The sequence below is a fragment of the Hakea prostrata genome, chromosome 2, assembly GCF_041222555.1.
Source record: "Hakea prostrata isolate BN-2017 chromosome 2, UWA_Hpros_2, whole genome shotgun sequence".
In the NCBI taxonomy this organism is placed as follows: domain Eukaryota; kingdom Viridiplantae; phylum Streptophyta; class Magnoliopsida; order Proteales; family Proteaceae; genus Hakea; species Hakea prostrata.
Window position 1 is genome coordinate 70,865,253 of NC_142601.1, and position 26,385 is coordinate 70,891,637.

The 26,385-nt window shown below is 43.1% G+C and overlaps 1 non-coding gene across 1 annotated transcript; it reads right to left on the reverse strand.

Moving 5' to 3' along the window:
* Positions 1 to 20,935: 20,935 nt before the first annotated feature.
* On the reverse strand, positions 20,936 to 21,007 carry TRNAP-UGG (transfer RNA proline (anticodon UGG)). Its single transcript has one exon. It is a non-coding gene; the product is annotated as a tRNA-Pro (tRNA).
* Positions 21,008 to 26,385: the final 5,378 nt, after the last annotated feature.

Here is a 26,385-nt window from a genome sequence, read left to right on the forward strand (position 1 = left end):
GAGCAGCAGTACACCATTCCAACGCTCTGTCAAACTCGTTTGACACTAATTCAGGCGAAGGATGAGAAGGATGAGCTACATCAAGAGAAGGATGAGCTGCATCACTTGTCACCCGACGGCGCTTCTTGGTGGCAAAATCCTCCAACTCGGAAGGAGTGGAGGAGGATGCCAAACAAGTACTAGAATTGGAAATAGGAGCAGCGCCTGCTGGGACCACACCTTCATTAAACGCCAACATAGTTGCCTCAGATGCCCGAAGAGTCTCTTTCGGGGGTGCACCAACGGTCTCACCAGCAGGGGCGTCGGCAGCGCCATCAACAACGGAGTGGTCAAGATCTTCCTGGGAAAGACGAGCGATCACTTCGGGCAAAAGAGGCGCAGGGACGGCATCAATAGAAACTGTGGGAATCTGACTTGAAGATTCACCAATAGCAGTCGCCTTACGCTTGGAGGATTCACTAGCTGAAACCACCTCACTGGCCCCAACCACCACCGACGGAACGATTTTCTTGCTAGATTTCGCTCTGATAAAGTTCGGGTTGATCTTGGGAGTCACTATGCAAAAAGAAAAGCTGTATCGTCAAGAAATCCAACGACGACGACAAAAAAGAGGGAAAACCCTAGTTCTCTATCACTTCTGACAAACCCGATTAAATAAAACCCAAGTATTACTACTGTGCAGTTTACTCAGGGGGGAAGTGGGGAAAGAGATGAGTAATCAAAAACAAAAACTCACTTGTTCAGAAGTTGATAGAGCTATTGTTGGAGTACGAGGAATACGGGAGCAGCAGGAACGACGGAATGTCGCTTTAGCACTTTAGCAAATCTAACTTGCAGATAGCAGGATAGATGGAGAGTACCCACGAAGGCTTTAAATAGCCTCAGGTACTAAGACGACAGTTGAAGGCTAAGGACAACCAACGACCCAGATCGAAATGACGCTTCGAAATCCGCAGAAAGCAAGATCAACGGTCGGAGGAATGCCACATGGAAACATGTGGAAACGAGCACCCAATGCAGAGATACCTCCAATCGTCGCACCGCCATTATAATAATGGATGTATTTCCGATTCATTGGAAACAGTGAATGGTATACAAAAGCAAGAAAACGTTTGAATTTCGCAAAAGGGAAACGTGTGGACTTTGCAATAAATGAAGTAGTGGGGAAGATTAATGCATCTTTCCGAAACTCATCTTCACAATATTTCTACAAGATTATTATTCGGCGAGGAATGTAAAGCTAAGTGATAAGTTTTATCATTTATACTTTGATATTCAAGGCAAGATTTCGGCAGGAGATGGGGAAATGGAAAGGCCAACATGAAAAAGAAATGTCTATTCATTAATAAGGAGGTCAATCTTTACAAAAGAAACAAAAGATAACTCCCTAAGCCTCTTCTTCATTGTTGCCCGAGGGACCCTGGTCGGGAGGACTTTTCTCAGGATCTTGAGAAGAGCCTTCCTCAAGAACAACATTGGCTGAGTCCTCTACAGCAGCAACTTGAGATTGGCTTGTGATTTCTCCTCTGGAAGCGCCGGCTCATCAACAAAGTATGCCTCATATTGAGGGTCAGCTGGAAAAGGATCATCTTCTTCCCAAGCCCAGTCTGGGAGATCCATGCCAACTTTCCCGAAGACCTCTTTATGGCACACCTCACGAAAGGGAACAGTATCGAAGGAAGGGATTGATGCGAGAATTCGCTCCCAAACGTCATTCTGCCTCAAGCGATAAGCTTGAATGTTGTAGGCACCTAGCAGCTCGGAGAAAAGTACGCTGTTCAGGTATTTCCGAACACACTCCTTCCGAAGCTCTGGCTTTATATGCTCGGGCTTGCTAGGGATCGCCAACTTCAGATATTCTTCGTTCTCCCTACATCGGAATTCAAGCCTGTCACCAAACAACGTGGCAGCTGCTTTTTGCTTCCTGGCCTCGCGCTTGGCAGCAACGGCCCGAGTCTTCGAAGCATTGAGGGCCTCCTTGAGGGAGATCATTTCTTCCTCATGCTTTTTCTGCAGCTCCTCGACAGCTGCAGTCAGCCGGTCTATTTCAGAATTGGCCTTGGCCAAATTCTCTTCACAGGTTTGCAGCAAGGAGCTGGTGCGACCAACCCGGCTCAATGCTTCCATGTGTTGATAAAAGCTCAACACAGCATTCCTGGGAAGGCGGAAAATATCAGAAGAAGTCATAAGAAATTATGAAAAAATAAGTAAGCAAGAAGACTGGTACCTTGTGGATTGACTAACAAGGGAAATGTCATCTAGGGCCTCAAATTCCTGGCGATCAGAAGGAGCAAGACTGAGGGAGCTCCACTTTGCAGCTTTCTCGGGGTCCCGAGTCACCCTGTCGGTCAACTTCAGGGTCCACTGGGGGGTGAAGACCTCCTCACAATCCGTTGAAGCTTTGGATTTTTTATGGGAGGAAGCATCAATTGTGTCATGCCTCCTTTTGGTCCGGGTGGAGGAAGAGACATTAGACCTCTCCACCATCGGCTTCTTCCCTTTACCCGAAGCATCAGCCACGGGCCTGATATTCCTGATACCCCTATAAGAGGGGTCGGGAGAGGGAACAGAAGCCTCTTGATCTACGGTCAAGGCTCTGGGTGATCGCTGCTCGGCTGTCACAACGGCCCTAGCGGCCTTCAGTCGCAGGTTCTTAGGGTTCATTCTTGGAGGCACTGCAAAGAAGAATGACGAGAGTCAGAATTAAAGACATATCACTTCAGTAAAATTAAAGGATGATGGTTAGAAGCTCACAATGAGCCAGGCCCCAGTACTAAAGGATGGAGTTATACTCCACTTCAAGTCCATGTATCTCTTGATACCATGGAATGGATTTGATCTTCCTGACGACCGCCTCGTCTTCTCTGGATAAGGGAAGGCCTCGGTTATTCTCGGAAGAAGAAGTACACCTCCTCCAAGCGGTTGGGAAGTTAAGATCTAATGGAGGCGCTCGACAGAAAAAGTATCGTTCGCGCCATCTTTTGTGGTTAGAAGGGCAAGTTCCTTTAACAAGGATGCTGCCCCTCCAATCAAGTTCAGCCTTATTGCGTTTGGACAGAAAAACCCATCCGGGAGGATGGGAGATAGAAAGAACATGAAAATGTACAAAGAGAGAAAGAGATGGCGTAATGCCAAGTTCAAAACACAAACCCAAGAAGCCGACGATGAGACGCCAGCTATTGGGAAGGAGCATTCCGGGACAAATGTCCCAATGATTCAGAACTGCGGAGAACAAAGGATTAAAAAAGGGAAAGCGAACCCCGCTTTCCAGTGCATCTATGTACAGAGAAAATTCACCCGAGAGGGTTGAATCAACCCTCTCATTAGAAAGGGGAGCCCTAACCTGATAAGAGGAAGGAAAATCAAAATCTTGGATGGCTGAAAGAAGGGTTTCCTCATTATAAATGGAGGGAATGCGAGCCGGGTCCACCATCGGACCTGGAAGTTTGAGGCTGCCTAGAAGACTCGACAATCTTGGAAGATCTAGACTCGAGGAGGGCAGGAGGAGTTTCGGTTTTTCTCTCTAAACCTTTTTGAGAAACTTCAGCAAACTCGCGCTAGAGGACAGTTAGGGTTTTGTTATCACTATCCGACTGTTTGGAAGCAGGAGAAGCAAAAGCCTCACTGCTATTACCAACACTGGGTACCAGAGAAGCCCCGTCATCCGCCATTACTTGTTTCAGAAAACTACAAAAAGAAAAAGACCAGTAACCTTACTGATTCAGTGAGGCAGAAGCTTGAGAGCAAGAAGACACGAAGCAGACAACAAAGGTTCAAATTCCAGACAGGAAGAATGAAACCTACAAAGACAACGAACGGCTTTTAAAACCCCCGCACTAGTGTTCGGGAATCTGAACGATCGAGATTGATTCAAAATCAACGATCGAGATTGAAAGACGTTTTGAAAGTTTGAAGTCACGAATCCGAAATAGGCGTTCGGAAACCGTTGCTTGGATGACGTGAGCCACGACAGATCGGCTACAAGGAGACATGTGGCCTTACCCTCACAACGCTCGAGGAAAAGTGACCACCGCATTAAATGTGATATGACATTTAATGAAGCACGCAGAGATTATCGCCTGACGAAGAACCCAGTTAAAAACCAAGCCCTCGGGATCGACCGAACGCTTGGTCTGGGGGGCTCATGATACGGTGAAATTATGATCAAACCGGGTTCATACCTGGTTCAACCCTCGACCCCGGTCGAGGCAGAGGGAACCGACTCGCTCCCGAGCGAACAGGATCCAGAAGATGGCTTGCTGAAGAAGAAAGCTGATTCAGCTACAAGCGTGCCCTAATCTTACTTATGGATTAGGGTAATCACCCTAATGATGGCAGACTCGAATTGACGGCTGCGGATAATCATTATCGAAGGGATAATCATCACATAACCTAAAGGTTATCTCAGGAGTCCTCTACTAGTCCAAACTAGTAGAAGTCTATTGCTCAACGGATCTAACTGTTAAGATCCAACGACTACCCGAAGAAGGCTCAAGTGTATCCAAAGAAGGAGATTCGAAGGTACACTCTATATAAACCTCACTACCATACGAGGTGAGGGGATCGAAAAAACACACAATCTGAGACTCAGGTTCAGATACATACTAATAGACTTAAACTATCAGCGCCCTGCTATCTAGATCACCTTTCCCAGTTCTTCATTCCTTAGCTCTGTGCTTCTAGCAGAGCCGTTTGTGATTAAGTCCATCAACTGACTTAGCCTTTAGAGGTGGACTCCCGACCCCAGCGGTCGGGCCACATCTGACGCTTTCGTTTTGCAGGTCATCACGAGGAGATCTAAGGGCTGAGCAGATTTTGGACGCATCACCACCATAGCCCTAACCTAAGCAAAAGTTGCTTTCCAATGGAAGAAACTTCAACCGATCCCACATACCTGGGGACATAGAAGATTATATATTAAATAGTGTAATGTAATGGGAGTATAGGAAGTGGGAACTAACCTTTGCCACAAGAAATAATTTAGTAGTAAATCACCCAACTCATCATGCTAGGAGAGTGGTAGATGGAAGCTTGAACTACAATCCAACAACCCCTCCTCAACCCCATAAAGAATTTCTTTAGTTCACAAGTTTTGAGATAGATAAACAATTTATGGGGAATAGGAAGGGAACGCAACAGAAGCATTCTTGATGCTTCTTCATGTGCTTGCTTATGGATTCTAAAAGGGCTGTTCAGTACAGGTTATAGGATACATCCAAGCCATCTAAAGTAATGGTAATATAAATCTTTCCTTTTCATCTGTTCTAAGGTTGAGTTTTTGGTTCTTTTGGGTCTACTCATGAAGTTTCAAGGATGGGTGTTAATGATTTTGTATTAGGGAAGATAGAAATAGTAAAGGAAATCGAGAAAACGAAAAGGTTGATGGAAGAGAGATTGATTGTGTTCACTATTGATGTTCTTGATTACCATAGCATTATGGTCGCTTTCAATTCTGCTTTGTTCTGCGCTATAGATAATCCAAATGGGTATGATGTAAGTTGTTTGGAAAAAGAGAAAGCCCAACATCATAGTCATCAACGTCTTTGAATTCTCTTGAGTACTGATGTTTTGGTATGTTTTCCTTGTCTTGGAGTTGTATGGACAGGATGTAATGATGGATTTGGAGGCAAGAGGAACAATCAATGTGGCAGAGGCATGTGCATAGACAGAGACCATAGACAAGTTGTCTTCTTTTTATTTGATAGAATAGAGTTTTATTTATTTAAAGGGAGAATCCCCTATTACAGCCTAAACCTATTTGTTTAAATAGTAAAGGCTAGTGGAGGTGAAGGTGGAGGTGGGGTGGTGGGAAGGTGATAGTTAGGAAGGTATCTTGCGAAAGGGTACTTTCCTTCGCCAACACATCAGCTACCATATTAGCCTCACGATAAATATGTTTGAACGTGAGAGAGGCAAATAGAGTCTTAAGTCCTAGAATGTCCGAGATGATAAGGAATATCTTCCACGATGCTTCATGTGGATTGTGTTGCAATATGTAGAATAGGGTCTGATTGTCTGTTTCTACTTGAAGGTCTGACAAGTGAAAATCACGGGCCCACAACAAGGCTTGACACAGTGCCAGGGCTTCTATGGTGAGAATGTCATGAGAGTCAGTTCCTCGACCAAAGCAAAAGAGCATATTGCCCATGTGATCCCGAGCAATGCCTCCAAAACCAGCGGCTCTGCGGTCCTTAAACAAGGAACCATCCACATTTAATTTGATGCATGGGGAAATTGTTGGTTCCCATTTAATAAAGGATGGAGTGGACAATGCGGCAGGATAGTCTGTGACCCTTGACTATAAAATTGGAGACCTTTCCAAGTTTGAAAAGATACCTATGCTATTGAAGGACACTCTTGAGCGTCAAAAAGACTTGTGTACATTTTCCACAAAAGCCAAAGCGTTGTGAGAGTGGTAATGGGCCGTTCGGTCCATGGGTCATCACGCCATTGGTTGAGTAAACATATGACTTTATCCACCAGATTAGCCTATTGTTCCAAGATAGGGAAGTGTAAAGCTTCCCAAACGGCATGAGCAAGAGGACATGTGATAAATATGTGGTTTGCGGTTGTGTGTTCTTCGCCACAATGGAGACAACAAGTGGGACATGTGCAGCCTCACTGTTCCAATAAAGAAGCAGTAGGCAATTTTTTATGGAAGACTTTCCAAAGGAAATGTTGTACAGGAGGTAGCAACGGTACCTTCCAAAAGCGTCTCCAAATGTTTGTCTAGAAGATAAAGGAAGTGGAAGAGGTAATAGCCAACTTGTATGCGTATCTAACAGAGAAAGTCCCTGAAGTGGTCCAATGCCAGATTTGTCTGTCTACGTGTTGTGTAACTGATAAGGGAATCTCAAAGATTCTTTGGACAACTTCTAGAGTCCACCATTGATGTAACAATGTTTTGTTCCATGAGTGAGAGTGTATATCAATGAATTGAGATACTTTCTTTAGGGCAGAGTAAGCGAAAGGAAAGCATTCCAAGTATAGAATAGCTTGAGGGATCCGTGGATCGATCTAGGGGTTGATTAGTTGACCATCTCCACTTGCCACAATTGTCCATTTTTTCAGCAAATCTCTCCCCATTAAGATGGATCGCCATCTCCAAGAGTCTGTGGGTGAAGGGGCCACATTGAGGAAAGAGGAACAATACTTCTTCAGCATTAATCGACCCCACAGAGAATGAGGATTCTGAAGAAATTCCCATGCCTTACGAACAGAAGAGTGAGGTTAAAAGCTAGGAGGTTGCGAAAATTCAGCCCTCCTGCAGATTTCGGGGTACAAATTGTGTGCCAATCAATGATGTGTACCTGTTATTTGTTACCATTGGACCAAAAGAAGCTTCACATTGTTTTCTCCAATGACTGGATGACGGCCAGCGACAGACAAAAACAGGATATCCAAATAAGTACAGACAATCAAGAGCAAGAATAAGTGCAATAATTAATAAAAAGGTTACAAGAGTCCAACTACTCCAATAAATATCCAAGAAAGAATTAAAGGAAAGAATCAAGAATCAAATATAATATTGAATGCGGATTAATTTGATTAATAAATTGAATGCCCAAGGGCAATATTGGAAACTCACTATTAGGGCGGCTACAAAATAGGGTTATATATTTTGGTAACCACCGCATTAGTGAAAAAAAAAAGCAACTGAGTGATTCATTCGCACGAGCGAATCTCTGAGAAACGGCGGCTCCATCTCTCTCTCCCTCTCTTAGAATTGCAGGCTTAGAAATTCTTCTTTCCTAGTATTTGATCTTCATTCCATTAATCCACGGCATTTGGGTTGTGGATATTATTCCCTTTCCCTGTGATTGTGGAATCTCGCCGCTAAATCTTTGGTGGTGGAACGAGAACGTGGATCTAGACTTCCGCTGCGAATACTTCAAGTAAGGGAAAGCGAATTCAGGTAAGGAATTTTTTCCCCATCAATTAATTGAATTGAATTACTTTTGATGTATTACCAACATTGGTTCCCACGTTTATTGTTCCTCCCCATTGTTTAATTTTATTGTATGGATCCAATGGGAGGATCAAGGGTTTAATCTGAAACCCATGGGAGAATTGATAGGGTTTTTGGAAACCTTTAATTTTGATTCGGATCCGAGTGGGAGATCCTTGTGAATTTCCCTAATGAAGATTTGCATGAATTGATAATCCATGATGATAATTTTTTGTTTAAAATTTTTTGTTGGATTTTTTTCATGTGTTTTTGGATGATTTTTGAGTGAAAAAACGTGTTTTACAGTTTTTTTTTTCGTTCAAGAAAAATTGAAAAATCGCCGTTTTTTGGTCATTGTGGACGTGACGCCCCGCCCGACGGACGCACCGTCCGACCAGACGGTCGTCCGTCTATTATCGAGTGGTCACGGTGACCCGAGACGGAATTTCCGTCTGGGAGATCCCGGGGCGGTCATCCGTCCCCGGGCCGTCACCGTCATCCGTCACGGTCCACGAATGCCGAGACGGAATTTCCGTGCGGCGAGACGGTCATCCGTCTGGGCATAAAAGGCGACGGAATTCCGTGCGGCGGATGGCAGATCCGTCTGGGAGATGGATTTTTTGGATATTGGTCCGTCCGATTCGAGAATGTGTTTCTAACTTCTTTGGACACCAATGGCCCGACGATCTGTGTGATGTTTGGGCATTGAGGGCCTATTGGGGCCTAGTGGGAGCTAATGAGGTAGAAGTGTTACGTGTGAACCACCTCATAGCTTTAACATGATTGCATGTTTTATTTTAATAAAACTATTTTTTATTTATGGGTCTATCAATCATGTTTCTTGCACGAATGAAGTTAGTGTATAAGTCTATGTGGGTTTGCATGAGAATTTGATTGAATGTTTTTTTAGCATCTCTTTTGGTTTAAGTGCTTATCCCATAGGTTGACTATGCTAGTGTGATTTTTGTTGCATGAGTTGTGTTTTATACTAGATTTATTGAACTCATTCTTGTATGTAATATCTCTAGAAAAATGGCTGCTACAAAGAGCATTGTTGCTGACCTCACTAAAGGAGATAAGCTGAATGAGAGGAATTATGACCTCCGGCACCGAAAGGTGCAATATCTCTGGAAGAGCGGGGATATGCTAGAGACCATAAACCGGACCATGAACCCACCCCGAGGAAGGTACCACTGCACGACATCGCGGGGACCTTGATATATACAATGCTTGGAAGAGGAAAGACCGGGTAGCCGGGATTACAATCCCGAGCTCCATGAGGGATGACCTGATGCTTCGTTATGAGAAGCATAGGACTGCAAAGTCTTTGTGGGAGGCTGTGAAGTTCCAGTATGGAGGGATTTCCACCACAAGAGGCCGCCAGCTCGGACTCACTTTTGACGGTTATAAGATGCGCCGGGGTCACACCATGAGGCAGCATATAACCATCATGTCTAACATGATTAGTGAGTTGAGCGCATGTGGGCGCCCGAGAAGACGATGAGGAGCAAGTCTCCGCAGTCATCGGGTCATTGCCAAAGACTTGGGAGCATATGAAGATCTTCTTGACTCATGCTGATGAGGTCAAGACTTTCGATCAAGCTGCCAAGCACCTTGAGCTTGATGAGGATCGGATGTTGGCCGATACCCCTCAAACCGATGTGTTTGCTTCTTGAAGCTAGCACTAGTAAGGTGCGGGCTTCAAGCGCAAGAGAGAGAAGCTCAACCTCAGCGGTCCAAGCAAAGTAACCGGGGTGGGAACAAAAACAAGAGTGGGCCCAAGCGTTCAAGGGGGACTAGTGCTTGGCAAGAAGAAATCATCTTTGATTTGCTTCAAGTGCCGAAAGCTTTGGTCATTTTGCTCGTGATTGCACTTGAGCAAGAGGTATGTCTTGTGTGTTATACCTCATCTTGTTATGTAACAAGTTCTACTATGCTTGCTGAACTAAATCCTTTGTGGATTGTTGATTCGAGTGCGACGAACACATAACAAGGGAACGCTCGAGCTTCGTGGAATACCGTCGTATTCCAAGAGGAAGCAAAAGAATAACGATGGGGAACAACTCAAGCGTGGAGGTTCATGGCATAGGCACATGCAAATTAGTTTTGCGAGGTGGCCAGACGCTGTTACTCCATGATGTGTTGTATGCTCCAGACATTCGGCGAAATCTTGTTTCTGTTATTTATCTTTTAAGACATGGTTTTAGAATTGTATTTGAAAACAATTCTTTGGTTTTGTATCTGGGTGATACAGTTTATGGTTATGGTTTTCTTGATAATGGTTTCATTGTATTGGATACAATTGATTATTCATTTAATTCTAGTAATGCTTTTGTTTGCCAAAATACTGTGTGTGTTGATTCTAATTTGTGGCATGCTAGACTAGGACATATTGGCTTAGATAGGATGAACAGGTTGGCAAGAGAAGGTCTCTTAGGCCAAGGTTCACTATCTGATTTGCCAACATGTCTAGCAGGAAAAGCAACTAGAAAACCATTTAAAAAGGCTTTGAGAGCCTCTTTTCCTTTAGAACTTATCCATTCAGATGTGTGTGGACCCATGAATGTGCATACTAGAAAAGGACAGTCTTATTTCATCACATTCATAGATGACTATACAAGGTATGGTCACATTTATCTAATTTCTCATAAGTCAGAAGCTCTGGAATGTTTTAAGAAATTCATGAGCTTGGTTGAGAATCAGTTAGATAAAAGGATTAAAACTCTTAGAACGGATAGAGGAAGAGAGTATCTCTCCGATATGTTCAAAGGGTTATGTGATGAAAAGGGGATATCTAGACAACTTACTATTCCAAGGACTCCACAGCAAAATGGGGTTGCTGAGAGGAGGAATAGAACCTTGCTAGACATGGTGAGATCCATGATGGCGCAGGCAAATCTACCCATCTCTTATTGGGGAGATGCTTTGCTGACTGCGGCCTATATCCTCAACAGAGTTCCAACCAAATCGGTTCCTTCCACACCATATGAGTTGTGGACCGGAAGGAAGCCAAATTTGAGTTACTTGCGCGCATGGGGATGTGCGGCATATGTTCACTCTACTTCTCACCAATATGGAAAGCTTGGACCCGAGAGGAAGAAAGTGTATCTTTGTGAGATATTCCGAACCCTCAAAGGGCCATGTCTTCATTGGACTAGATGAGAGTGAGAGGAGAACGGAACTTGAGTCTAGGGATGCAACATTCTTGGAGAATGATTTTCCATCTCTTTCAGGAGTTAACAAAGAATCATCGGAATTCTTTGAGATACAAGATTGTGGTCTTGTCACTCCGAGGATTCAGATTTTGGATAATGAACACTGGGGTTCATCCGGAAGATCCTAGTGGGAGTGGGAGTGCAGATGTGATAGCTACCTTAGACGGTGAGCAATCGACATGCACTTGCGCCGTAGTGGGCGCGGGCTAGTTCCTCGTCGACGTTTCGACATAGAGGATGAAGCCTACATGGTAACTCCTGAAGAGATCGGCGTGAGATGATTTTAGTCGATGAGCTTGAACCAAAGAGCGTGCGGGGAAGCTCTTGCGGGGTCAAGCTCAAAGGAATGGTTAAAAGCAATAAAGGAAGAGTTGGAGTCGATGAAAGTTAATCATGTTTGGGACTTGGTTGACTTGCCGCCGAGCCGAAAGGCGATTGGGAACAAGTGGGTTCTCAAGATCAAAAGAAAGGCGGATGGATCTATTGAGAGATTCAAGGCTCGTTTAGTGGCTAAGGGCTACACCCAACGAGAGGGCGTTGATTATGAGGAAACTTTTTCCCCTGTGGTTAGGTTTGCCTCAATTCGCCTCATACTAGCCATTGTTGCTCGGTTGGACTTGGAGCTTTATCGGATGGATGTAAAAACTGCTTTTCTCAATGGAGAACTTGAGGAAGAGATCTATATGGATCAACCTCAAGGCTTTGAAGCACATGGACTTGAGCGCAAAGTGTGCAAGCTTAAGAAGTCCATATATGGCTTAAAGCAAGCATCTAGATAGTGGAATGTGCGCTTCCACCAAGCTATGATGGAAAATGGTTTTTCCATGCTTGAGGAAGACCACACGTGTTTACACCAAGAGATCTGATAATAATTATGTCATTCTGACACTATACGTAGATGACATACTTATGGCTAGCAATAGCAAGGAGCTATTGGAAACCATTAAGAAATGGTTGTCCTCCGTATTTGATATGAAGGACATGGGTGAAGCAAGCTATGTGCTTGGTGTCAAGATTGTCGAGAAATAGGCAAAAGAGATTCTTGGGTTTATCTCAAGAGACCTATATTGACAATGTCTTGACGAGATACCAGATGCACTGCTCGCAAACCAATTGATACTCCGGTGGAGAAGGGTTTGCATTTGAGCCTTGATATGGGTCCTAAGACTCCGAGAGGAGAAAACCAAGATGGAAAGAGTTCCATATTCCGGTGCGGTGGGTAGCCTTATGTACGCTATGATGTGTACTAGGCCGGATATTTGTTATGCGATGGGTTTGGTTAGTCGGTACCAATCAAACCCGGGCATAGAGACCTTTGAAGCGATCAAGAGGATATTGAGATATCTCGGAGGAACGAGTAACTACATGTTGTGTTACCAAGGATCGGATTTGCGGTTAGTTGGCTATAGTGATGCCGACTAGGCTGGAGACATCGATGAGCGCAAATCAACCTCTGGATATGCTTTCTTGCTGAATGGCGGGGCCATTTCGTGGTGTAGCAAGAAGCGAGGCTTGTATATCCCTCTCGACCATGGAAGCGAGTATGTGGCATGCTCAGCTGCGGTTCAAGAGGCTGTTTGGTTGAGGAGATTCCTTCGACATCTTGGGATTGTGATGACATCCAAAGAGGCTGCCCTTGTCTCTTTGTGATAGTACGGCAGCTCTTAGCTATGTCAAGGACCCCAAGTATCATGGGAAGACCAAACATATACAGTTGAGATATCACTTTGTTAGAGACATTACATCAAGAAAGAAAGTTGTACTTAAGCACATATCTACTAGTTTGATGGTAGCTGACCCTCTTACCAAACCTATAGCCAAGGATGTTTTTATTTCTCATGTAAAATCCTTGGGCTTGCGTAGATTGTGACTTATTTTTGTCTTGAGACTTTCTTATTAATGAATAATATGAGTTCATTCCAGCATTTTTTTTATTCACTTTACTGTGTGATTGTGTTTCTTCTAGCATAAAACAACATATGTCAATAGGCAAGAGAATGGCTCACTCACACGAGCATTCGCCTCTGGCGCCTTGGAGGCGAGCGAGAGATGAGACGGATTGTGAATGACTTTGTGTAGGTCAATTCATAATCATGATGTCACCTTGATTTGGAATCAAGATGAGTTTCTCTATTGTGAAGAGAATCGACATGAATGTTCCCACTATTCATGTTGCCTATAGGAGCAGTGCGAGTACTTTATGTGGCGCTAGGGTGGCGACAATAAAGAAACTCGGGTTAGGCGCAAGGGGTTGCGACTGGACTAAGACCTGTATGGTGTTGAGATGGACATACGTTCTATTGTATATAGAATGCTCCACCATAGCACATATATCATACTATGTGTGCTTAGCGATCATTGGAAATAAGAGGATGGATCCTGCTCCTCTCATTGTGTGAGTCCTGGACCTTATGGTCCATTAGTGTTCTTAGTGACTTTCGACGACATCATGAAACGAAGGGTTGATGTGGCTACTTTGGGGTGTTACCTATGGTCATGATTGATTCGACCTAAAGGGGCACTACCGGGAAAGGAGTCAATCCTAAGTGTAGTGATGGTGCTGGGGCGAAAGGAAAGGTTTGATTCAACTGCACCCTAAAAAGTGTTTGCTTTGGCGCCAACTGTATGTGTTACGGTAGTGAACATTTTAAGGACAAGAAGGTGATCTCTCGGAGGGATCGAGATACCTTTAGTACGGTGAGTTTGAATAAACCTAGGACACTGTGTTATACTAATGCTTATTTGATTTGTTTCTATGAGTGATGTGCCATTACGGCCTTACGGAAGGTTTCTAGTTTGGGGCTCACGCGTGCGGGTATATCACCGGTCGCACAACCCATTTTGCCGGTATGACTTGTGGATATTAGTGTACGGGACACGGGTGGTCTATGTATCGGGATACATAGTGAAGAGATCAATATATATGTATATCGGGATATGCATGTGTGTGCAGGACACAAGAGGTCTATGTATACGGGATACATAGCGAGAGAGATTGAATGTGTATATCCGGGATATACAAGTGTGTGCGGGACACATTGAAAGATTAACACTTGCCCTTGTGCAAGTGGGAGCTGTTGGAATTTATTAATTTGATTAATAAATTGAATGCCCAAGGGCAATATTGGAAACTCACTATTAGGGCGGTTACAAAATAGGGTTATATATTTTGGTAACCACCGCATTAGTGAGAAAAAAGCAACGCGAGTGATTCATTCGCACGAGCGAATCTCTGAGAAACGGCGGCTCCATCTCTCTCTCCCTCTCTTAGAATCGCAGGCTTAGAAATTCTTCTTTCCTAGTATTTGATCTTCATTCCATTAATCCATGGCATTTGGGTTGTGGATATTATTCCCTTTCCCTGTGATTGTGGAATCTCGCCGGTAAATCTTTGGTGGTGGAACGAGAACGTGGATCTAGACTTCCGCTGCGAATACTTCAAGTAAGGGAAAGCGAATTCAGGTAAGGAATTTTTTCCCCATCAATTAATTGAATTGAATTACTTTTGATGTATTACCAAAAAAAGGAAAAAAAAAATAAAATATAAAAAAAAAAAAAAAAAAAAAAAAAATTATATTTTTTTTTTTTTTTTTTTTTTTAATTTTTTTTTATAAATTTAAAAAAGGAAAAGCAGCGTCCCCCCTTTCATATACAAACAAAAAAAAAAAACAAAACCGCACCCAACCCGACCCAAAAAAGAGGAAAAAAAACACAAAAGCAAACCAAGAAGGGAGGGGAGAAGCGGGGGGGGGAGAAATGCAACCACACCGCCCCACACGCCTACAAGGGGGGGGGCCTTTTTATCAAAATCACCTCCAATCGACGCGCCGCCCCACCATCCACTACAATAAATTAAAAAATAAGAAAGGAGGGGGGAGGTATAACAAAAAAGGGGGGAGGGAAAAATTTTCATATATATGTCAATGCAATCCACGAATGCATACATGAAAGGATATGGATGATATGCATAAATATGAATGCTACTAAGATCTAACTATGCAAGTCTCTAACAGCTGACATGCTTTAAGATATACACCAGCCCTCCTTTGGGTAAGTCTAGTCACTCTGATTCGGCAAGGACTGTTTACCTCTGTAGGGATCCTGGACAAAGGGGTAAGTCCACACCTGGCTCTCAAACCATGGTTGGGGTTAAGTCAACACTCTCTCACCACGACCATTGGCAATGAGTACTGGTGCATGTCAGGGTTTCTAATCCAATGCAAGTCATAATGGTAACATACTAGATGAAGCCAGATACTTCCCCTATGGCACCAACCAACTTGGTTCAGTATCCTTAGCAACCTAGGAGTGAGAACCCTCACGGACTGGCTACCATTGTTGGACTCCACTCCTTAACCCTATGGTCATCCACATATTATTGGGGCGGATGCTCTCATGACTCCTCATGACACCCAGTCCACTCCTTGGACGTCCATGAGCCCAACCATAACATATGCAACCCTACCATTGCATGACCAACAGTGGACCACTGAGTCTCCGCAAGGGACTGGTTACCGCTGTAGGATGAAACAGAGTCACGTCACCATTGTCAAGGGTCACCCGACTTCAATTCCCCTGCCGAAAGGGTAATAGCATGTGGGGTACCTAGCCATGCAATTCTAAACTCTCCTAAGTATGTCATCCAGTAATCATGATAGTGCTAGAGGCATTAGTGAGCATGTGTCCCATACCACAGCCCTCTGATATCTCCAGCCAAGATATCCCAATGGAATACCCCTTCCATCACAACTACATTACAACACTCTTTATCATACCATGAATAGTTGTGCAATATCATAAAAGATGAAGTACATCAAGGAACACCACAAACAACAAGTATACAATAAGATTCACATGCTTTATACAATTACAGCAAGTTACATGATCAAATAATAGTAATAGAACAGTTGAATCATCATGTATATGTAATTGCATATAAATAAGAATGCACGTCCTTTCCTGTAATTTAGTAGGAGTCCTTTAAATTGCAATCCAAACACAATTATAAAACTTTAAGTAGAAATAGAGGACACCTTAACCAGAATCACCAAGAATAGAAGAGAAAATGTTCCATATCATTAACAGCACTTCGCCCACCTTCCAGCACGTTTCCACTGCCGCCTTCATTCCGGACATCTCCAAACACCACTTGCCTTCTACCAGAGATCCAACTTCCCAGTAAGGTAGATTCTTCAACAAGAGGATCCAGATCCATGGGTTCTGGATATGGATCATGGACTTCTATCTGGAAACTCCACAAAATTAATCCGACTAGACCTTCAGGTTCTCGGACCTACAATAAGGATTCCGGGTTAGAAATATGGGGGTTGTTACACCAAATATTTGGATTTCCAACCTTGCAATCTAGCGTTGACCCTATCAAGGAGCGTGTCACAATGTTTCTTCTTTAGTTTCCTGGAAAAGAGTGGAATTCCTAAATATATATATCTGCCGCTGACGTAGGAGAGATATGAAAATGTAATGATAAATCACACTTCATAGTTGTCAATGTGCTTGGGCTATAATGGGTTCGAGTTTTGCTCCCATTTAATTCTTGTCCAGAAATGTCACAATATTGTTTGATGACTTGTGCAAAAGTTTTGGCTTCTTGTCTAGTAGCTTGGCCAAATAAGATAAGATCATCTGCAAATGCTAAGTGTGAGAGCCTTTCACCTCCCCCGGAGAATTGGATACCCTTCAATTTTTTATCTTGAATTGTTAATTCCATATGAGATGTAAGCAATTTTGAACAAAGAACAAAGAGATAGGGTGAAAATGGATCCCCTTGCCTTAAACCTCTGGAAGGAGTAACAGTAGTGGTTGGCGAACCATTGATCAAAGGTATATAGGTGACCGTTGTGACACAAAACATGATCCAATCAATCCATCTATCCGGAAATTCATATGCTTGAAGAGAATGTCTGAGGAAGTTCCATTCTAACCTGTCATAAGCTTTACTCATGTCCAACTTTACTGCAATTATGCCTTTCTTCCGCCATTTGTGGCTATGGATTTTGTGCATGATTTCATGAGCAATTAGAATGTTGTCTTGAATGTGTTTGCCCTTGACAAAACCATTTTGTTGAAAATATATCAACTTAGGCAAAATATGTTTGAGCCTGGAGACCAATATTTTTTATATGATCTTGTAGCACATATTGCATAGGCTGATAGGCCGGAAGTCACCAACTTGAGTTGGAGAATCAATTTTGGAATCAAGGCGATGAAGGTAGAATTATGTGATCTGGAAAAAGTATATGTATCAAAGAATTGGTGGACCATAGCTTGGACTTTAGGGATTATTGCCTCCCAACCTTGTTGGTAGAAAATTCTTGGATAACCATCAGGACCAGGGGAATTGAGACCACTGACTCCATAAACAACCTCTTTATCTCTTCATTAGTGATTGGGCGGAGAAGCCATTGCCTATCAGCTTCAGTGACTCTATTTTTTATGGGAATAAAGTATCTTCCCGATGCCTCGGTGATGCTGAGGTATACAGTCGTTTAAAATGCGAGACAAAAGCATTTTCTATATCATGGTGATTAGTATAAGAGATACCATTTTGAATAATAGATCTGATCTTATTCCTGGCCCTTCGAGTCACTGTGTTTTGATGGAAGAAGTGAGTATTTCGATCCCCTTGAAGCTTCCATTTAGTGTAGGACTTTTGATGCCATTCATCTGCATGTTGCTTCAACACCAAACGCAGATTTGCGAGTGGAAGTTGTTCAAGGGTAGCAATTCTTTTTCTGGTCTCATCTTCCTTGGTGTCCAAATTATGAACGGTGTGTTTGTTCGAAGACTTTAGTTTAGGAGTAAGACATTGAAGCTTTTTTGCTAACATGTACAAGGGAGAACCTCGAACTGGGATATTCAGCGCATGTCTTAAGAGATTTGCTTAGGTATCTTCATAAGTCCAGAAGTGCTCAAATCGAAATGGTCTGGGCATCCATGCACTTGAAATTCTCAATAGATAATAGGAGAGCTTTATGATTTGAATGTGTCACAACTATATGGGATACTTGTGCCCTTAAAATAGGACAGCCACTTAATATTGCAAATTAATCGATCCAATAAACCTTCAATTCTTCTTTGGCCTTTTTGTTCATTGGTCCAGGTAAACTTATTTCCAAGCAATGGTAGACAAAGCATATTGTACTCATTCATGAAATGCTGCATAGGTAGTAGAAGGGAATTAGGAATGGGACGACCTCCTTGCCGATCAATAGTTGCCATATAAGAATTCTAATCACCACCAATGATTTACGATTGATCAATAAACAAGGAAAGGTGACTGAGAGTTTGCCACTGATAATGTTGAATAGAAGGAACCAAACTCATATACACAAATGAAAAATACCATATATTAGGAGAATCACCGCATAAAAGATGCACACATCAGGACGAAGACCACACAACATCAACTATTATATTAACCTTCCAATAGAAAACAAGACCACCTGCTTGACCTTCAAGCAGGACCGAAACAAACTGAGATAAAACCCATTTTTTACATAACAGATTAACATTTAAACTAGCAGACTTAACTTCGAAAAGGAAGACAAAGTTGGGTCTATGATTACGAATGAGGACCTGTAACTCCTTTTGTATAGTTTTAAGGTATCTTTGACAAGGGGGCACAAGACTGGGGGGGGGGGGGGGGGGGGGGGGGGGGGGGGGGGGTTTCCTCTACAATTAAGAGATAGAGCTCTCATTTCTCCCCTGATGGCCTTTCCAAGCTAGCCATCATTGCCTCAGTGCATAACATATTAGAGCCATACTGATCGACTCTCATTTTCTTTCATGAATCTGATTCTTGATTTTTCTGGTCTCCCTCCAAAATTTCTTAGCACCAGCTTGAGTTTATACAGTAACTTTTCAGAGTCTTTAGTAACTATCAACTTGCCTGTATTGTTTATGGACGAAATGGCTGGGAAAGTTGAGGCCCATATGTTCTGAAGGTCAAGCTCCACATTAATAAATAATGTGGTATGGGTGAAATCCAATAGAGTTGTAGGAGGAGCAAGGGGGAGTGTACATTGTTACATACTCCAATGATGAAGTGGGAGATGCTTCATGTGTAAACTTCAACAACGAATGGGGAGGATTAAGGTGGTGAATAATAAAATGCATATCCACATCGTGAATGCCAGTAGAGATAGTAGTTGTTGTTGATCTTGTGGGCTGAATGATGGCAACAACTGGGGAGTGTGCTCCTTCAATGTGAGGAGAGATGCAGACTTCATAAACAAAGGCAAGTTTGAGAAAGCTCCGTTTGATTGCATCCTCTCTAGACTTCGGGACGGGACCTTCATAAAGTGAAAGATCATTGCGAAAACTGCGAATGAAAACTTCGTCATACAAATCCGTAATCGACTTTACGTGCCCATTTTGCTTAGGAGGAATTGCAGCAAGAGGTATATGGGAGTGATGAGTTGAAATGACATCTCCAGTACTAGCTTGAGAAGGAGCCAATTTGCAAAATTTGCAATCTGAGTGTTTATGGCCCATGCGGATACAATAGGAACACATGAGAGTAGGGCGTAACTCATAAGCAAATTGACCTGTATAACCTCATTTGGTGCAATTTCAAACAGAACTGAAGAAGTTAGATCTTGGTTAATGGGTAGTAGAACATGAGCAGCTGGAATGAATGGGGAAGATCCATCACCCTTGTGACATTCAATAACATATCCCACCTTGTTGAAGATCAAACTAAGCACATCATGATCATGAAAACACTAGTTTAGTTTGAGAATCTGAACCCACACAATCACATAGCAAAAAGGAAGGATGGTAGCTAGTATGCTATGATCCCAAGGTTGAAAAATGATTAGATGTCCCTTGTAATTCCACGGTTGAGCAAAGAGTATAAGATTCTGGGTTTTCTCATTCTTGCATTTGATGGTGAAGCGATCGCAACACCTTCCACTAAGTGAAATCCATCAACTTCAAAAATCTCGGAGTTGAAGGCTTTGGACAGAAAATGGGTTAAATCATACATTGTAACCACAATTCCATCAACCATCTAGCCTAAGAGAGTGAATTTGACGTTGTTCTTGATATCTTCAAGTTTACCAGTTGATAGGGACATGAAGTTACGATCAAATAGACACCATCATTAGGTATAATAACAACGGAAGAATTTTTCTCTTTGAATTGATTAAGGTGTAGAGTGATAATATCATTCCTTTACAGCAGGTCAAAAGAGAGGTTGAGAGCAGGTCTTCTTCTTTGTCGGAGAAAGATCAAGAGCCAGCCAATATGTCTTCTTCTTTGCTAGAGAAAGTTTGATTGCTGTAGGAAAGAATGAAGGAAATTTTTATCGCACACAGAGAAATTTGATGGCAACAACTAGGGTTAGAAATGGGGTTTGTCACGAAGAAGAGATGAATTTTATTTCGATTACCCTTGAGTCACATTTTTCCCCAAGTTTTCTCAAGTGTGCCTTCTGCATTTTTTTCAAAACTGTGTATGTGCCCAACAATCAATATGTGTACCAAATAGGATGTTTCATCACACATTTTTAGACCAAATTATTATACAAAGTTTTAGCTATTTGTATGCTCAAATAGGCAATCAGCACAAAATTAAGTGTGCTCAAATAGTTACCATACAACCCCTTAAAATTGATTTTTTTTTTTTTTTTTAAATAAATTTCAAGTATAAAAGATGTGCTACAAACGTAATACAAATAAACGTACAAAATGTGCTACAACCATAATGCAAATAAACAGTACAACAAATAAATAAAATTATTGCAAACGATGGGGCATTCCGAGAATCGAACTCGGGACCTCTTGCACCCAAAGCAAGAATCATACCACTAGACCAAATGCCCTGCTGTATAACAAAATTAACTAAATACAAGAAGTAAGTATGTGGTTTTGTAGGTGATAAATAGGATAAATTGGTCCAATTAAAGATTTGTCACAAACCAATCATGTAGTTACAGCACAGCTAGTAATAATAAGAAGATGAACATTATAATTATTTGAGTGTATTTGAAAAAAAAAAAAAAAAAAAAAAAATATTATTAATAATTAAAAATATAAAAAATATAAAAATAAAAAAGAAAAATAAAAATTTAAAATTTATAATAAATCAAAAAAAAAAAAAAAAAATAAAAAAAAAAAAAAAAAAAAAAATAAATATAAAAAAAAAAACAAAAATACAAATAATAACATTTTTATTTTTTTATAATTTTTAAACCCCCCCCCCCCCCCCCTCCCTTCTCCTTTCACTTCCCCCCACATGTTTTTCCTTTTTCTTTTTCCCTATACCGGGGTTTTTTTTTTTTTTTTTATTTACCCCCCCCTCTTCCCCCCCCTTTTTTTCCCCTAATTTTCGCAGTGGACCTGATATGGAGAGATTATGATCAGACCGGGTTCATACCTGGTCCAACCCTCGACCCCGGTCGAGACGGAGAGATCCGACTCACTCCCGAGCGAACCGGATCCGGAAGATGGCTTGCTGAAGAAGAAAGCTTATTCGGCTGCAAGCGTGCCCTAATCCTACTTATGGATTAGGGTAATCACCCTAATGATGGCGGACTCGAATTGACGGCTGCGGATAATCATTATCGAAGGGATAATCATCGCATAACCTAAAGGTTATCTCGGGAGTCCTCTACTAGCCCAAACTAGTAGAAGTCTATTGCTCAACGGATCTAACGATAAGATCCAACGACTACCCGAAGAAGGCTCAAGTGCATCCAACGAAGGAGATTTGAAGGTACACTCTATATAAACCTCACTACCATACAAGGTGAGGGGATCGAAAAAAAAATACTATACGAGACTCGGGTTCGGATACATGCTGATAGACCTAAACTATCGGCGATCTACTATCTAGATCACCCTTCCCGATTCTTCATTCCTTAAGCTCTGCGCTTCTAGCGAGCCGTTTGTGATTAAGTTCATCAAGCGACTTAGCCTTCGGAGGTGGACTCCCGACCCCGGCGGTTGGGCCACATCCGACGCTTTCGTTTTGCGAGGACATCACGAGGAGATCTAAGGGCTGAGCAGATTTTGGACGCATCAATTGGCGCCGTACGCGGGAAACAACTTGAAAAGCCATGGTGACTAGATCAGCAGCCGCTGCACAACGCAATTCCGGTGTTCGGATCCACGGGTGAATAATCCAGATATTCCCAAGGAAAGCCAAAATCCTATCGAGGTAGATGGTGGCCGGGGAGGACGTAATCCTCCTCCTCGATACAATCCAAGATCAATTGGATCGGGTAAAGATTCAACTCTTGGAGGTGAGCCAAGCACTCCGCATGCTCACCGGACGAGTGGTTTTACCACAAGAGCCCGATCGGCGCGATTCGGGGAGACGTGCATTGCCACGTGACCGAGAGATTGGCTGAAGACCGGAATATCGATCAGAATTTCCGTGAAGGAGACCGAGGACTTAGGAGGATTGATGATCAACCGAGGCGAGACGATCGGTTTGACAGACCGCAAGAGAGTACAACTGATTCAAACACAAGGTTGGATACGGGGGTAAGAACTCACTCACCTTTGTCGGAAAGAACCGTTCATGATGATCGAGCGATTCGCGACGAGAGGAATGCTCGGGAAGGACGGGCTGTTCGTGATGATCGAGTAGCACGGGATGATCGTGTTAATCGAGGTCGTGATCATATTGCTTGAAGATCACCCGACCCAGATTGGTCGGGAATTGGCCAACATCAATGAGAAATTAGGGCCGTTGGCTAAGGGAAGAATAGCGAGGATATTTACTCGGTCATTCGGAAGACTCCCTTTGCCGAGCCAATTGCGGGATATCGGTTTCCCCATAACTTCCGTTTGCCTACCTTTTCAACATTCGATGGCTCCGGAGATCCAACAGCTCACATCGGCTATTACCAACGAGACCATGGCGGTTTCGGGTAATTCGATGAAATTTTATGCGGGTTTTTGGTTCATCACTTACTTGGAGCGGCACAAAAGTGGTTTCGAACCTCCCCTGCGGGAGGATCGTAAACTTTGGCGAATTGGCGCGCCAATTCATAGGGCAATTCCAGTGGAATACGGGTCAAGAAAACGGAAGAAACCTTGTTTCTTGTCAAACAAGGAAAGAGCGAATCAATCGGAGAGTTTACGAAAAGATTCAACAAAGTGACGATGGAGATAGAAAATTTGGATGAACAAGTAGCCAAAACTGCTCTATTCACGGGACTCACTAATCGGAAACTCCTGGAGTTATTACTACGGGATATGCCTGCGACTTATGCTTTGAGTTGGTACGAGAGATGCCGAAAGCGAGGCTGAAGTCATGGAGATTCTAGATGCGCGCCAAGGAGATAATAAAGTCTCCAATAAGGAACAGAAGGCTCTGACGAAAGCGAAGCCAAAGAAAAATGTTCGTGATCGGGTTGGAAAATCTCGGCCTTGGCGCCAAAGGTCCCCGGTAAAAGTGAGTACACTCCATTGAATGCTCCTCGGGCTGATATTTTAAATATCCTCAAAAGAAAAAATATTTTAAAGTGGCCGCCTAAAATTCTTTTGAAACCGGAGAGCAATAGAGATCGAGAAAAGTATTGCCGATTCCACAAGGACTATGGTCATTATACTAATGATTGTCGTCATCATACGAAGGCGGATATTGAGAGATTGATATCTCGGGGACATCTGTCCGGTTTCGTTAGCGAGAAGAAGGGAGGAGCCACGTGAGCCACGTGCGGCTGCTCCTAAAAGGGATCGTTCGGTTAGTTCGGAACGATCAAGGGAGGCCCCGAAGTCTAAGAAAGGCAAGGAGGTGATTGAAGCTACTCGGTCACCGATCCTTACCATCTTCGGGGGACCCGAGCCCGAATCACTCCGGAGTCTGAAAACAAAATCCAAATTTGTTGGAACCGGAGAGACGCGAAGCGGAAGAAGGCTGAATGGTGAAGATTCTATCACCTTTAGCGAGGAAGACGAAAGAGATGTTTGTTTACCTCATGATGATGCTATAGTCATCAAGGTAGAGATTGCACGACGGGAAGTGCATAGAGTTTTGATTGATACGAGTCTGCGGTGACCTAATTTCCTACGAAGTGTATCAAAAATTGAAGGTGGATCGGGACTTGATGAAACCTTCATCCACACATCTATATGGTTTTGCGGGGTCATCTGCGGTGGCGGAAGGATCGGTCCGGTTGGATTTATCCATTGGAAGTTTTCCTAAGGAAACAAGCTGTCCGAATCAATTTTTTGGTGGTTCGGGAGCTGCCCGACTTATAATATGATCCTCGGGCGACCATCTTTATCCAAGATAGGTGCTATTGTTTCGACAAAGCACCCGAAGATAAAATTCCCGACTGATATGGGAATTGGTCAAGTCTCCTCGACCCGGAAGATCTCTCGGCGGTGTTATGTTGCCTATTTAAAAGACAAGGAGGGCCCGAGGAAGGTAACTGCCCTCCCCATAGAAGTTCGAGATGATCGGGAAGAGACGAGAGATGCAAAGACCCGAACCGGTGGAGAAGGCTGGAACAAATCCAGCTGTGTACCGAGGATGAGAAAAAGATTACTTATATCGGGTGCGAGCAGTTGGAAGAATTTAAAGATGAGTTGAAGTTTTTTCTTCAACGGAATAAAGATGTATTTGCATGGTCTGCTGAGGACATGCCGGGAATCGATCGGGCCATTGCGAGCACAAACTACGGATAGACCCTAAGGCGAAACCGATGATACGAAAAGAAGAAATTTCTCCATTGAAAAGTATGAAGCCGTTCGAAGCGAAGTTGAAAAACTTAAGAATTCTGGTTTCATAGAACCAATTGAGTGCCCAACTTGGTTGGCCAACGTGGTAATGGTAAAAAAGGCGAATGGGAAGTGGAGGATGTGTACGGACTACACGAGATCTTAACAAAGCTTGCCCAAAAGATTGCTACCCGTTGCCTCGGATTGACCTCTTGATAGATGCGGCTGCGGATATGAAACTTTAAGTTTCATGGATGCCTACTCGAGGTATAATCGGATCCTTATGAATAAGGAGGATGAGAAGTATACGGCTTTCATGACTGATCGTGAGAGCTATTATTACAAGGTCATGCCTTTTGGCACGAAGAATGCGGGAGCAACATATCGGAGGGCCGTCAACAAGATTTTCAAAGAGCTGATAGGAAAGAATGTTGAAGCTTATGTTGACGACATGCTAGTGAAAAGCTTTACAAAAGCAAATCATATTGCGAGATTTGGTGAGGTATTCTCGATCTGCGGAAACATCAAATGAAGCTAAACCCGAGAAAAATGTGCCTTTGGAGTCTCCTCGGGCAAATTTTTGGGCTTCATGGTATCACGAGAGGGAATTGAGGCTAATCTGCCAAAATACAAGCTACGATTGATATGGAGGCTCCCAAAACCGTTCGGGATGTACGGTGTTTAACGGGGAGAGTTCTTTGCTTTAAATCGATTCATCTCCAAGTCCGGAGAAAAATGTTTGCCTTTCTTCAAGGCACTTAAAGACTCGAAGGGCGATAAGGAAGCAAAGTGGGCTGAAGAGTGCCGAGAAAGCTTTCGAGGAATTAAAAGAAGCACTTGGACAACCACCGATCCTGTCCGGACCGGAGAAGGGGGAAATATTACAGCTATATCTAGCGACGTCCCTTTCGGCGGTCGGTGCGGTACTTGTTCGGGAAAAAGATAAAAAACGGTGGCCGATTTACTATGTAAGCCACGTGTTGCTAGATGCGGAGACAAGATATTCACGGATTGAGAAGCGGGCTCTGGCTCTCATGATGGCCGCCCGGGAAGCTAAGGCCATATTTTCGGGCTCATCCAATTGAGGTATTTACAACTTTTCCTCTTAGTAAAGTTCTTAACAAACCTGATTTGTGCGGAAGGATGGTGTCTGGTCGGTTGAACTCGGCGAGTTCCAAGTGAGCTTTAAGCCCAGAACTGCAATCAAGGCTCGGGCATTAGCCGACTTTGTAGTAGAAACTACTTGCACCGAGTGGAACCCACCATTGAGGATCCCATTATACCAACCACTTGGGAGGTATATGTGGATGGTTCGAGTAATAAAGATGGAGCGGGGAGCTGGAATTCTATTAAAAAGTCCAGCGGGATTTATTATTCGATATGCTTTGAGATTCGCATTTGACGCAAGTAATAACGAAGCGAGAATATGAGGCTACGATAGCGGGACTTCGGTTGTCAAAAGCATTATCTATTGCAGATGTTACTATTTATAGTGACTCTCAACTTATAGTCAACCAAGTCCGGG